The 15,674-nt window shown below is 34.3% G+C and overlaps 1 protein-coding gene across 6 annotated transcripts in view; it reads right to left on the reverse strand.

The window, feature by feature from the left end:
• The window catches only part of TANK (TRAF family member associated NFKB activator), a 96,011-nt gene that overhangs the window by 11,859 nt on the left and 68,478 nt on the right, over positions 1-15,674 (reverse strand). The window lies entirely within an intron of this gene.

Below are 15,674 nucleotides of genomic sequence, written 5' to 3' on the forward strand. Positions count from 1 at the left end.
TCCATTATTGGCCTATACATCTAAATCAATGTCTTTGTATTTTGCTATAGATTCTTTGATGAGAAATGCAGCTGTATAAGAGGAATAAAGAAAACCAAGTTACAGTTCTTTAGCATTTAACAAGCATTTTTAAAGACTGTGCAATTATGAATTTAAGCTCCTTTAACACAAGTTCTTGCCACCACCCTGTGGTTTCCACTGGTATTACACTTATCATGACACACAAGTCAACATTAAAGAACATGTATCCATGGCATAGTTTAGATTTTTTTAAAATCTTCAATCACACCTAGAGAACTTTGTGTACCTTTTAAAACTACAAATTGATAAATTCAAATATTTGAAAAATCTTAATATTATTCAATTATTTATAATTTGGCCAAACTGCATGGGATCTTATTTAAGTTCAAATTCAAACGAGTATTTTGTATTAAGTGACTTTTCAGATTTTATTCAATTAAGGGCATTGTAGCTATTACTAACATGGATAATTTTACTTCATTGCTTACCACCTGAGTACATCTCCCTTATAACCTTACTTTCCAATAGGTTCTTTCAGTTTCTTAAGAGTATTTGTTTGTTCTTTAGGGAAAAATCTGATTCTAGTTTGTTTTTCTTAAAATTCGTATCTTCTCCAATTTCTTCAGTTTATCGTTCTACTTTTCCAGCTTTTTCTAAATACTAGTGTTTGCTTAACATTTCTAAAATAGTGTTATTAGTAAGTAGTAAAATATAATCTTGGCAACACAAACATTTGCGATTTTATGTATTATGTTTTCATACTGAGGTAAAACAAAGATCATTTGTTGATGCACACTTTTTGTCTGCAATATTTAGGCCATTTCTTCTTCTGGATTAAAACTGCTTTGTTGAGCTTTATGGCTTCCCAGGTGGCTCAGTGGGTAAAGAAGCCACCTGCAAAGCTAAAGATGCAGGAGAATGGATTTGATCCCTGGGTCAGGAAATCCCCTGAAGAAGGGCACTGCAACCCCTCCAGTATTCTTGCCTGGAGAATCCCTCGGACGAAGGAGCCTAGTGGGATACTGTCCAGAGTTGGACATAACTGAAGTGACTAAGCATGCACGCATGCACACACTGAGCTTTACAAAGCAGTCATATAAAAGACATTTTCACATTCACAGTTTGTTTTTAAAAGTGGTAGACAATGTTTTCCTTTAGTGTTATGTGCAATTAGAACACCAGTAGATTTTAGTGTAGATGAGGCAAAAAGGCAACATTTTAAAGCTAACCAATCATGTCAGGACACTGCAAGAATAAAAACCTCTGAAAAGGTTATATTAAATCTATAGCAACAAAATAGAGAAGAGGTAATATTAAGAGAACAGAAATATCTGACAATTTAAATAATAAAAAAAGATGATTAAACTAATAATCTCCTTTTAAAATTTAGTATCTGAGATTCTCAACATGTAAAAAAAAAACCAACTCTCTTAGGAGCTAGAAATAACCAGAGAAGTAACTCCTATAATTTTTGTCTGAAAATGAAGATAGTTAAAAGAAAACAGTGATGAAGACTATTCCAGTTTTCAAAGTATACTGATTCACACATAAAGTAGGAATGATTGCTTCTGAAACTAAAGCCTAAAGACTAATGGGGCGGGGGGGAGAAAGAGGTGAAGAAAAGGTAGAAAAAGAACGATGAATTTTTGTTTTGCTTGCCAAATAACTCGTGTCGACTTACTTCTGAATTTATCTGGAAAAGATTCCTGGATTGTACTGGCAGGGGGTAAAGGAAGACAGACTTACTGAAGAATCTCTGAAGCATCTAAATTAAGGACTTCAAGTTTTCTTTGGAGTTAGGGACAGCTCTACTTACTATTATTTCTGTTACTATTGATATATTTCAAATGAAATTTTTATGTCCCACATCCCAAGAGAAAATTCAAGAGATCTTAACATGCTAGTTAAAAAAAATAAAGGAAAGTAATTCTCTGACATTTTGAAGCAGGGTTTATCTAGAATGGGTAGAGAAAGTTAATGTTATTTTCCATTGTAGCTATCAAATGCAATTTTCTGAAAAAGATCATCTATTTTCTCATAGGATTTAAGATTAGTATAGTTAATAGCAACTCAGAAGCTCAGAATTTCTTTTAAATGGTAAAATTATCTTACCTAATGAAGACTACTCAGTTTTGTGAGCATATCAGAGAGTAAGTGAACATTAGAAGAGATAACTAATATTTTGCTATTTTCAAATATTTTCCAGGTGGGTCCTGCACTGCAGGAAGTTGAAGTTACTACAACTTCAGATAAGGAAGCAAGAAAACTCTGAACGTTATATTTTAGGAGATTTTAACATGAAATCATTCAACAAATGAATTTATTTCGAGGTACTAAAACTTAAAATACTTAACATTATAAACTGTTCCAAGTACTAGTTTGGAAATGGCGAACTTGTGGAATGAATACTGAAATAAGAGTTTTACACGTCGTACTTTCATTTACACTTCCAGTATGGCACTGGATAAGTCATTCAACTAAATCATTAAGATAAACCCATTTGAAACAGTTGGAAGACGTTGTGAAATGATTCCTTAAATTTCCTCTTATGTAAATTGGGAGAATTTGTTTTAGTGTAAATCAATTTAGGTTTCTCATAGATGAGTAGTATATATAAAAAAATGTTCTGTTCAAGACCTAGTTAAATATGCAAAGATATTTAAGAAGGAGAAAAATGAAAAAGTGCTAATATTTCATTAGTCCAAAACCTTCTTATTCTTAATGCATATGATAATGGCAAATATTTTTGTGTTGGAATCCAAGACTTGTCACACATCAACATTTCAAAGAAAGAAATGTATATTTCCCCTAATGCCTGCCTTTTTAATATTTGGCACTAAAAGTATTTTGTTCTTTTTATAAATCGATGTAAAAAATACAGAAATGATTCACAATAGCAAACATATGAATTCAATCTATGTGTCAATTGATGATGGATGCGTAGTGAAAGAAAATGTGGTATATATGCAATAGAATATTGTGTGTACACACACACACACATATTTTAAGGCTGAAGACATCAGCTTTAAAAAAGAAGAAAATTCTGTCATTTGAGACAATATGGATAAATCTAGAGGACATTATGTTATGTGGAATAAGATAAGACAGGCACAGAAAAACAAATATAGCACAATCTCACTTATATGTGAAATCTAAAAAAGTCAAACTCATAGAAGCAGTGTAGAATGGTGGCTGCCAGGGTTTGGGGGAAGGTAGTGGGGGGAGATTTGAGTACAAAGTTTAAGTCATGCAAGATCGATCAATTCTGGAGATCTAAAGCAGAGTATGACAACTACAGTTAATACTACTATACTGCACACTTGAAATCTGCTAAGAGTATAAATCTTAAATGTTTTCACCACAATAAAATAGAAAAATACTTATATGAAGTGATAGATATGTTAATTAGCTTGACTGTGGTGATCATCTCATAATGTATACATATATCAAAACATGTTATACATTGTAAATATACGTAATTTTTATTTGTCAATTTATACCTCCAAAAAGCTAAGGGAGAAGAAGAAATGCAAAAAACAATTTTAATCAGAATCATTAGTTGACTCATTAGTTTTTCTTAAAAATCATTAGTTTTTAAAAATTTTGAAGAACTAAAGTCAGCAAAACTAAACTGAGTTATTTCAAACTCTTCAATACTTTTAGGGTATATTCTCTCATATGGAGGGAATCTTACCTTTACAAGGCTAATACTGAATAAAGGTGGTAAGTCTTCAATGATACGTATTTGAACTATAGCAATGACTATCACTTTATTCTAGGATTCATATCAAAGATTCTCTCTAAATTTAGCTGAGATCCTTTCATGCAAAAGGAATATTTATTTTCCAATATCTCAGGCCACTGAGTGTAGGGTATATTTGATTTTACTTCTGAGATTATGTTTTTAAAACAGAAAAGAGAGCTATGTTTTTACTTGGAATCAATATCAACCAAGAAGTCAAGGTGAGATGGGATGGATCAGTAAAGGGAATATAGACTGTGGAATAGTTATAAGCACTAGCTTAATAAAATTTACTACAGAAAAAGAAAAACGAGCAATGGAAAAAGAAACTGAAAATAAGGATTCAGTTATCACTTAGATTTCTGAAACTAAGAATGAAATGTTAAAGGAGAAACTGAGGTTGCGTTTATTAGTGTAGATATACTGAGACAAAAATGGACTGAGAAAGGGAAGAGCTTCAAGTAGAAACAGGAACAAAAAAGTTACAAGAGATTGGATAAGAATATAAAAGCATATTAAAAGTTTAAAGACAAAATATAATTTTAAAAAATACATATAAATTGTGTTTATAAGAACTTATGGCCATGTGAAATCTATGGTCCTCTCACTCTCAGTAGTATTACTGAAAATCTAGAAAAGCAAAAGGAGCACAAATTCTAGGAGCCTTATTGGTTCTGCATGATGCAGTATGCTAGGCAGATCCACTGCTGGTGCAGGAACAATTCCAGGGCAAGATGGGATCCATCCCAGAGTTCTGAAGGAAGTGACAAGAAAATAAACAATATAAAAATAATATTAAATATCCCAATTATTTCCAAGTGCTTCATAGGGTTTTGGTTTAATGTTAATACCCTCAAACTACTATCAACTCAATGTTACAATAAAACATTAAAAAAAGTTGTCTTGCTGAATTTTCTTAACAAATAAATATATCTAATTGTGGGAATGCCTTTTTATATGGAACAGAAAATAAATGATTAATTTTAAAAAGTAAGATTTCCCATACTTCCCTCACCCCTTTGCTGAACACTACATTTAAAACAAAATAACCTGGGAAAATTCTTTTCATTAACTACTCATTTTATGTTTTGTTATTACCATGGTGAACAGAGAATATCTTCATGAAAATAGCTGTTATTTAAGCAACTTGCATATATTAACTTAATCCACATAATCTTGTGAATTGTTGTTATTTAGTCGCTAAGTCGTGTCTGACTTTGCAACCCAATGGACTGTGGTCCACCAGTTTCCTCTGTCCATGGGCTTTTCCAGGCAAGAATACTGGAGTAGGTTGGCCACTTCCTTCCGCAAGGGATCTTCCCAGGAATTGAATTTGCATCTCTTGTATTGGCAGATGGATTCTTTACCACTGAGCCACCAAGGAAGCTCAATCTTGTGAATTAAGTATTAATACTTGAATTTGATTTTAACACTTGCTAGAGGCTTTGCTAGAGGCCTCCCTTGTGGCAGAAGACGCAGGTTCGATCCCTGTGTCCAGAACATCCCCTAGAGAAAGAAACGGCAACCCCCTCTAGTAATCTTGCCTGGGAAATCCCATGGACAGAGGAGCCTGGGGGGCTACAGTCTATGGAGTTGCAAAGAGTCGTACATGACTTAGTGACTACAACAACAGTTACTAAGGCTTTGGAAAGGTCAAATAATTTGCCTACCGTCTAGCAGAAAGAGAAGCTACAATTGGAACCCAAATCTTAGTGCCCCAGGCTCCCAACTTCTTGGTTTATAGGTCCTAATTGCTAGAGAAGTAAAATAGTAAGGTTATCTAACCTGGAGAAGGGAAAGGCTACCCATTCCAGTATTCTGGCCTGGAGAATTCCATGGACTATATATATAGTCCATGGGGTCACAACGAGTTGAACATTACTGAGCGAACATTACTGAGTGACTTTCACTTCACTTCATTTCACTTCATCTAGCATGATGAGGAAGATGGATAACACTTACACATTGCACCAATGGAAACTAATTTTAAGATTCTAAAACTTGTCTGTCATATAACAAATATAGTTCTCAGTGAGGCATAGTTATAAGCCAAGTTTTGATGTTTAAATATTACCTGGGGGAAGAAACTTTTGGTATAGCCTTTTTTTGTGCTCAAGAATATCAAGAAATTTAAACCCCAAAATTACCTGGATAGATTTACTGAAGCTTTACAAACCAGTTCATGTATTCTCAGAGGCAATTTGCCAACAGTTTCTTAACCAAAATTTCAGTTTAAGTGTTTCTCAACCTTGTCATTAAAAGCTAACCATCTGACAACGCATGACAACTGGAGTACCTTACTGTTAATTCTATCCTTTCAAAACCTTACTTCTCTACCTGCCTTCCTAAATACCTCCTAATAGACAACTGGACATAGTTATAGTAGCTGACTGAAAATCCTTGTCTGATAATCTCAGTTGGTACATTATTTCATGATTGATATCTGTTCCCTTGAAACTGGGTGATATTTTCTTGACTCACCATACGTTGAATAATTTTGGACTATACCCCAAACACTGTGAATATTACATTGGGGAGACATTATTTTATGGTGCCAAAGGGTGTTGATGTTTTTTGTTTTCGCCAGGTAATTAGATTGTTTAGACACAGACTCCACACTGTCACTCCTCTGAAGAGCAGCAGCTCAGTTCTCAGCTCATTCCTTTATGCTTTAGCTGCAAACTGCTTTCAGTGTGCCCACACATCCTTGGTTTTGGGGAGATCCAGAGACTTAGGCTTAAACACAGAACTTTGAGTTCATTTTTTCTGGCTCTCTCCTCTATGGGGCTCCTTCCCTCTCTGGTGACAGTTGTTATTCTGGGCTCATTTTCCTTTCTGGTTCTTGCAGCCAGGATGGTGGTAGGCTTTCGATTGGAATTTCAGCCACTAGAACTGTGGCCACCCTCAAGACAAAACCACAAAAAACTTGTAAATTTACTCTGAGCCAATTATATGCTCCACATTTTGACTCCTCTCCAAAATATGCAAAGTTTATACCTAAAGTCCTCAGATAATTGTTTTGTTTGTATGTTGCACAGTTATACTGTTATTTGTAGAGGACTGGTTTGCTCAGTACTCATTCCTCATTGTAACATAAGCTGAACTTCAAAACTCAATTTTCTTTTGTTAACCCCTCCATTCTTTTGAGGATTTCACCATGGTTTTCTAGAGATGTCTTCATCACCAATCCAATGACCTTTCCTAAAGTTCACCTTCTGCTTAATGCTCATTTGACAGTTTTCCACCCTAGTGAGCAGCTTTTCTTTCTTGATAATCTTTTGGCTACCAGTATAATATTTAGGTTTTCTTAAGTTCTGGTGTTTTCACTGGTCCTTATTCTTCCAAGACTAAAAATGAGGGTATTCTCCAAGATTAAGACATGAGGGTACACTGTTCTTCCCTCATTATACACCTTTCTTATTATTCATTCTCATGTTATGTCTATCGAGTATTCATTTCTTAAAGTCTATCTTCAGGCTCACCCTATCTCTTGATAGCCACTCTCAATCTTCTTTGAATCCAATATATTTTTACATATTCTGTTCCCTATTGTAGAGCACCACATTTTAATATATAATGTAATGACCATTTCCTTAAATCTGATTAACACTGCTAATCTTTATCTTCCTTTATTAATATAAGGCCATTCTCCTTAGCATCAAAAAACCTTAGAGAAAGATAAAACCTTAAGGAAACTGAGATTAGGCTTTCCTGGAATAGTAAAATTCAAAACAAAGCTAGAAGTCTGATAAAATGCTACCAACTTTTTATTTTGCCAAGAAAAAGCTTAGTAAAAACAACTAACTATAAAGATTTCTTATCTTTTTCATATAAATGAGAAATTGAGAGACTTCCTTGGTGGTCCAGTGTCTAAGACTCTGCACTCCCTAAGGAGGAGGCCTGGGTTTGATCCCTGGTCAGGGAACTAGATTCCATATGTTGCAAATAAGAGTCCACATGCCACAACTAAAGATCCCACATGCTGTAAATGAAGACCAAAGATCCTGAGTGCCACAACCAAGAGCTGGTGTAACCAAATAAATGTTAAAAAAGAGAGAAAAAAAAAAGGACATTTATCAAAAAAGTAGAAGGGAGAGTTTTAGATTTAGCTTTACCAGAAAGTTTTCACTCTGTCCTCAGGACAAGGTAAGAAACAAGAGCTGGGACAAGAACAGGGATTCTGTGACTGCAACATGGGAAAAGAGGAGGAGGAGAGAAGGTTCAATGAGCAGCATCAAGAAGGAAAGCAGGGTCTACTGTGGCAACTGACCACCCAGCAGGGATATATCCTAAATTACACTTTCAGGGAATCTGGACAAGTCAGTGAGCCCTTGCAGCATTATTTGGATGAAATGTAGAAGGAAACATAATACTGAAGAGCAATTAGAGGTAGAAACAGCAGTGGGTAAACCCATCCAATATGGAATACAGAAATCACTACTGATAAACAAAAGAGGAGAGAGAAAACAAAAGATAGCCACCTCAGAATTATTTGGTTTTCCAAAAGGAACTTAACAGAGAAGGAGAAAAACAAATCACATTTAATAATGGCTTAGAGAAAGCCCAGGAACTAATTTACAATAGTTTTATTAGGATTCTAGGATCTTTCTATTTTAGAGCAAAGTATCAAGTGTATGGAAAGATGTTTAATTGACAAAGAAAAAAAAATCTTTCAGGGAAAAAGTCAGCTTTCATAACAGGGCAGGAGTGCCTTAAGCAAGCAACAAAGACACTGAAAGAGCATAACATATTGGCTACAAATGATAAATTAGGTGTGCCATCCCCATCTCTTCCCATCAAATTCTAGCAATAGCTTAAAGAAGACTACAAATTCAATAAGAGTTGTTAAAGTAGCAACTTTCCCGGTGGTCCAGTGGTTAAGACGCCATGCTTCCACTGCAGGCCACAGAGGTTCGATCCCTGCCTTGGTCAAGATAAATTAAGGATGAATAGAATCCAGTAACTCTGTGTTGTGGACTCTGGAGAAGAGTAGAAAAAAGAAAACAGGGAAATGTAAGAAAGCGTACAAAAGTGGGAAATAAGGGGAGAAAAGCCACATTTGAGATATTTAAATTTGCTTAGAAGTCAGAGAAAAAGATTTAAAAAATAATATGCCACGTCTCATTATCTTCTCCCCTCAAAATTTATTTCCAGTATAATAATAAAGCAAAACCTAAAATTACATATTAAATTAAAAACCAGAGGCTCACCAAGATTAATATAGAGAAATCTGTTGTGTTTCTTTACATTAACAATAAAGTATCAGAACTGGAAAGTATCAATAAAAGAATAATCCCTTTTAAAATCACATCACAAAATAAATAAAACACTTAGAAATAAACCTGATCAAGGAGGTGAAAGACTTACATGCTGAGAACTAAAAAACATTAATAAAGGAAACAGCAGATGATTCAAGGAAATGGAAAGACATTCCATGCTTTTAGATTGGAAGAATTAATATTGTTAAAATGGCTGTACTACTCAAAGTAATCTACAAATTTAATGTGATCCTTATCAAATTACCCATGACATTTTTCACAGAACTAGAACAAATAAGCCTAAAATTTATATAGAACCCTAAAAAACCCAGAATTGCCAAAGGAATCCTAAGGAAAAAGAACAAAGCTGGAGGTATAACGCTCCCAGATTTCAGACAATACCACAAAGCTGTAGTAATTAAAACAGCACTATTCTGGCACAAACAGATGGATCAACAGAACAGAGCAGAGAGCCCAGAAATAAACTCACACACCTACAGTCAATTCATCTTTGAGAAAGGAGGCAAGAATATACAATGGAGAAAAGAGTTTGTTTAGCAAGTAGTTATCGGGAAAGACAGAAATCTATTAAGTTAGAACACACCCTCACACCATACACAAAAATAAAATGGCTTAAAGACTTAAATATAAGACATGACCCCATAAAGGTCCTAGAAGAGAACATCGGTAAAACATTTTTTGACACAAATCGTACCAATGTTTTCTTTGGTCAGTCTCCCAACAGAAATAAGACCAAAAACAAACAAATGGGGTCTAATCAAACTTATAAGATTTTGCATAGCAAAAGAAAGTATAAACAAAAGGAAAAGATAACCTATAGAATGGGAGAAAATATTTGCAAATGATGTGACTGACAAGAGCTTAATTTCCAAAATATACAACCAGCTGACACAACTCATTAACAGGAAAAAAAAAAAAAAACCCCAATCAAAATATGGGCAGAAATATATATGGAATTTAGAAAGATGGTAACAATGACCCTATATATGAGACAGCAAAAGAGACACAGATGTAAAGAAGAGACTTTTGGACTCTGTGGGAGAAGGCGAGGGTGGGATGATTTGAGAGAACAGCACTGAAACATGTGTATTACCATATGTGAAACAGATCGCCAGTCCAGGTTCGATGCATGTAGACAGGGTGCTCAGGGCTGGTGCACTGGGATGACCCTGAGGGATGGGAAGGGGAGGGAGGTGGGAGGGGAGGTAGGATGGGAAACACATGTACACTCATGGCTGATTCATGTCAATGTATGGCAAAAACCACCACAATATTATCAAGTAATTAGCCTCCAATTAAAATAAATTAAAAAAAATATATGGGCAGAAAACCTAAATAGACATTTCTCTAAAGAAGATGTAAGATTGCCAATAGGCACATGAAAAGATGCTCAACATTATTAATCATTAGATAAATGCAAATCAAAACTACAGTGAGGTACCACCTCATACTGGTTAGAATCAGTTCAGTTTAGTCACTCAGTTATGTCCAACTCTCTGCGACCCCATGGACTGCAGCACGCCAGGCTTTCCTGTTCACCAACTCTCGGAGTTTACTCAAACTCATGTCCATCAAGTCAGTGATGCCATCCAACCATCTCATCCTTTGTTGTCCCCTTCTCCTCTTGCCTTCAATCTTTCCCAGCATCAGGGTCTTTTCTAATGAGTCAGTTCTTCAATTTTTACAACAGAAATTTCAATGTAAATATTAAAATGATTTGGATATCAATTTTTGTCTTAGAGTTTGTGATATATTTATTACGACACTTTGGGAAAACTTTAAAGAATAAACTTGTTGAAAGCAACCTTCTAATTATTATTCTATCAGAAAGTTTATAAACAAAGACTAATCATCAAAGAAAGTAATATAGAAGTGTTACGTATAAAAAGAAGGCATATTCCAATCTCTAAAAATAAAACCAGGGGGAATGGAACATTTGCTCTGAGAAGGCAAGTTACTATACACAAACACATCTTCTCCAACTCTTTGTAATCCCTAGGCTAGGCTGTGATGTGCCATTGTATAGTGAACATTTCTATCTAATAAAAGATGAATCAAGCCTTAATGGAATAAGGGATATATATATATATATATATATACACACACACATATATATACATACATACATATATATATATATTTTTTCTTTTTACAAAAGTAAGAATGTAAGAAGTCATATTTTTTTTAAAGTTCCTCTCTCAGGAAAGGTATGGTATGTTTGGTGATGTAAATCTTATTTTATTTTGTCATGGAAATCACTTGATAGTTACCTATCTTGACTAATGGTCTAATTTCTGTTCAAATTATAAAACAATATTTATCATATACCTGTATATGATAACTTTTATTTTAAAGCATTAACTATGCATGTAAAACCAGGTACCTGATAATATATAGCAACCTAGCCCACAAATAAATCTAGTTTAAGAGACTTACAACAGAGAAAGTATCTACAGTGGTGAGAGAAGATATGAGGGCTTGAAACTCAGACGGAGATCTCGAAGTGAGAAGTGCACTTGAAGTCCAGAGTATATGAGATATGAACAATTTAAGGATGGAAACCTCCCAAGGCCATCCAAGACCTAGACTTGTGAGGCAAAGATTTTATAAGCTACAGTGCCTGCCAAAATTGTCACACAATAAATGGAGGAACACACCATGGGTAAATGTCTCTCACTGAAGGTCTACAGAATAAAGAAACAAAAAGAAGCACTATCCTCTGAAGTCATGATTATGTCATTTAAAAAAGTTTATAGTAAATGAAATTGGTTTTTCAAAACCCTCAGTTTTAGCTGTCCGTTTATTTTATGTTGTCCATAGTAGCCTGGAATAATATTAGTCCTTGCCTAGAAATTATTATTTTTCAATTAAAATACTGTACAAAACTTAAGTTTACATGTCTACGTATATACTATAAAGATATAAGCAAGTTAAGAATTTATTTTTTTCCCCCCTACTTAAACTAAATGTTGAGTGCCTGATCAAGTGTACCTTTAGCTCACTGGGAATATTTATTTCTAAATTAAGGTTCTATATATTTATCTGTGGGCTTCCCTTGTGGCTCAGCTGGTAAAGAATCTGCCTGCAATGCAGGAGACCTGGGCTCAATATCTGGGTTGGGAAGATCCCCTGGAAAAGGGAAAGGCTACCCACTCCAGTATTCTGGCCGGGAGAATTCCATGGACTGTGTATAGCCCATGGGGTCGCAAAGAGTCAGACACCACTGAACGACCTTCACACATATTTATCTGTACCATAAAATGATAATTAGAATTTCATTTTGTCATGTAATAAGGGTTTCATATTGTCTTATAATTTGCTTGCTATTACTATGGATCTGCAAATCTTTGTTTCCCCAACTAGGCTGCAGCTCCTTAAAAAAGGCAAATTTTACCTCTTTTTTTTTTGGTATTCCTATCAAAGACTAGCAAAACTGGGAAAATAGAAGGGAGTTCAATAAATACTTCTTGTCTAAGTGATTGACAAGTGAATTTTTAGACATGAGTTTTCTTCAAACATGTCATAGCTTCTATATACACTTGCAATTGCTAGGTACAGCATATCTTATTTCCTTAATGTTAGCTCTGATGGCAGCTCCAAGCTCCATCACTGTTTTACTATTCTGAACCTACAAAATTTTTCCTGCTCATCAAAACTACCATATATTTGTAGCTGGTATATCATTGTATCACAATGATAGCTACATTAGAAATTTGCCAAGTGTCTAACTAGCATCTTTCAGCAACAACTGTCTTCTTTGTATTTTTAAACTTTTGTTTAAAGTAAATACCTCAGATGAAAAAAAAGATGCATAAAGAATAAATTATATAAAATCAGAAACAAAGCATAAAAACAGCTGTTTCTACACATGAATACATGGTCTCTAATTAGTTAAAAGTTCAAATAAACTCATACAATATCTACTTTGTATCCTGGATCCTAGACCATTCAATAATGTCTATTTGGTTATTAAATCAGGACTTTAAGTCAGAGGGCAGTTTAGAGGTATTGAATGAATGAGAGAAAAAATTTACTAATATTGCTAAATTCTTTTATGTATTTTACATTATTGCTCCCTATATATTGTGTCAAAACACTCTAGACTTCTGTATAACTTACACACACACACACACAAATGGAAAAGAAAGATGACAAAATTTTGACACACCCTATACACCTAGGATAACATTCACTTTGACAACTGAAGTGGTTCCTAAAGCACTATTACAGAAAATTTTGTTTTCAAGATCATAAAAATGACCTAGAGGATTTTTCTGGCAGTCCAGTGATTAGGACTCTGTGTTTTTACTGCACTTGGCCGGGGTTCAAGTCCTGGTCAGGGAACTAAGATCCCACAAGTCATGTGGTGCAGCCAAAGAAAACCCCAGTATATTACAATCCTAGCTTTTTTACAAAAGTAAATTAAACAATGCCAATTTGTATTTACATTAAAATACAAAATTTGCTAAGTAATAACTGCCATCATGACATATGTTACTATGTCTGACAATGGTGTCCTGCAAACAAGATTGTAGTCTTTGCCAAGAATAAGTATATGTATTTTTGAGTGATTTGATTCTTTACAATTTTTAATTTTCACAGTAATAAAATGCAAGTTTCTTGGTTCTCTAAAGCACTGCTCAGCTAATCTCCCCTGAAAGTCTATATCCATATTAGAATTTTTGAAACTACTCTCAAGATAAATAAACTATGATATTTCTTTCCTCTGAGATGAATAATAATAGAATTCAGGAAGTCAAATTCATTATTACATTCTGCCAGATTCCTTTACCTTTCATTCATATTTATCACGTGGTGAATGAAGCACTGTGCTGTCCCCCCCACACACTTGATCTTTTTGGTACCCTCTTCTGTACACCACAATCTACAATCCCTGTGATACTTTTAAATACAGTAGGTCTACAAAAACTTCGATAATATTTTTTTTTTCGAGAGGAAGAACTTATTTTCCTATCTCTGGAGCACTTAGTGATTCACTCCTAGTAAGCAGAATAAAGCAGAGGCAAAGGTGTGATTTTAGAGACTAGATTTTAGAAAGCACTATGGCCTCCTCCTTGCTATCTTATATCTCCTTCTTTCTTAGTCTGAGTAAGATACCTGTCAGTGTGATGAGAGGCCTGTGTGGCCAGGCCTCTTGTCAACAGCAATCCTGAAAGTGGATCCTCCAACCACAGTAAAGCCTTCAGATGACTGGAAGGCCTTGGCAACATCTTGACTTCAACAACATGGGATCCTGAACCAGTACCACCCAGCTAAATCACTCCTGAATTTCACAGGAAGTGAAATTCACAGGAAGTGACAGTTGTTGCTAAGTACTAGGGTAAATCTGAGGTGGTTTGTTATTATGATAGATAATATAATGAATTCTATCTCATCAAGAAACACTGTACAAACTACTGTGGTGAACAAGAAGTGAAACTCAGGTTTTCTTTTAAACTGAGGACTTCTCCCCTAATGTCTCTACACTGTAAACAGAATACTAAGGGTCATTCAATGATACACTCTGCTATCTTGACTCTTCATATCCTTTTAGAAATCAAAGGATTCTTGCATATTCTTTGTGTAAAAAAAGTGAAAGTGTTAGTCCCTCAGTCATGTCTGATTTTTTGTGACCCCATGGACTTGTGGCTGTCAGGCTCCTTGTGTAGGATTACCATAAACAGAGACTGAACTATAAATTTCATATTTCTCAAATACAATTTTCTAAAAGGGCCTCTTTTCCCTTCACTCTGTGTCTCATTTTCCAAGGCAGCCATAGTTGACATTTACTGTAATGTCCAGAGATCTTTCCCTTTTCAAATATGGTAATCAAATCCTAAACAAGATAAATATTCCTCAAAACTACCCACCAAAACAGAGGAGGAAAGGGCTGTGAGTGGTTAGTAGCAGCTTCCTTCTGTTACTGGTTCAAAACATTTCTGTTAAGTCACTAATTCATTAGAGACTTGGCCAACTGATCAGGAATGAAATCAATTAAGAGTTTTTTATAACACAGAGGACTATATTCAGTATGATAAATCATAATGGAAAAGAATATACAGAAAAGAATGTTTATAGTATATGTATAACTTTGCTGTACAGTAGAAATTAAAAAACAACGAAATTAATTAGTTTTTGAGAAGGGTAATAAACATAAAGTCACACTGAAAACAGGAAAAAAATTGTACCACTATCTTAGCCATTTCTGAATACTACCTGCTAGGTTTTATCTTGTGTATACATGCATACTTTTATAAAACTGCAAACAATATGGAATTTTTTCATTTTGGAAAAATCTTAAATGTATCCATACAATTTAAAGTTTTTAGGAAAGAATTTCATTTGTATTAGCCAAAAGTGTATTTAATTATAACTTAATAAGCATAGGCCAACATATATGCCACTGGAAAAGATTTTAATTTCAACTGGCCAGTATTTTTCTAAATTAGGTCTAAAGTTTCACAATGAATATATATCTAGCTCTTAAATACTCATAAATCCAATTTATTCATTCCTTTAGAATATATGTGTTCTCTTTAATCCTTTATATGTTTAGTGCTTATTAGCACTTTGGCTCTAGATATATAAAAGGAGATGAAAAAACTGAAATGGAAAATCATTAATTTTTATTA

This window comes from Bos indicus x Bos taurus, chromosome 2 (genome assembly GCF_003369695.1).
Source record: "Bos indicus x Bos taurus breed Angus x Brahman F1 hybrid chromosome 2, Bos_hybrid_MaternalHap_v2.0, whole genome shotgun sequence".
Classification (NCBI taxonomy): Eukaryota; Metazoa; Chordata; class Mammalia; order Artiodactyla; family Bovidae; genus Bos; species Bos indicus x Bos taurus.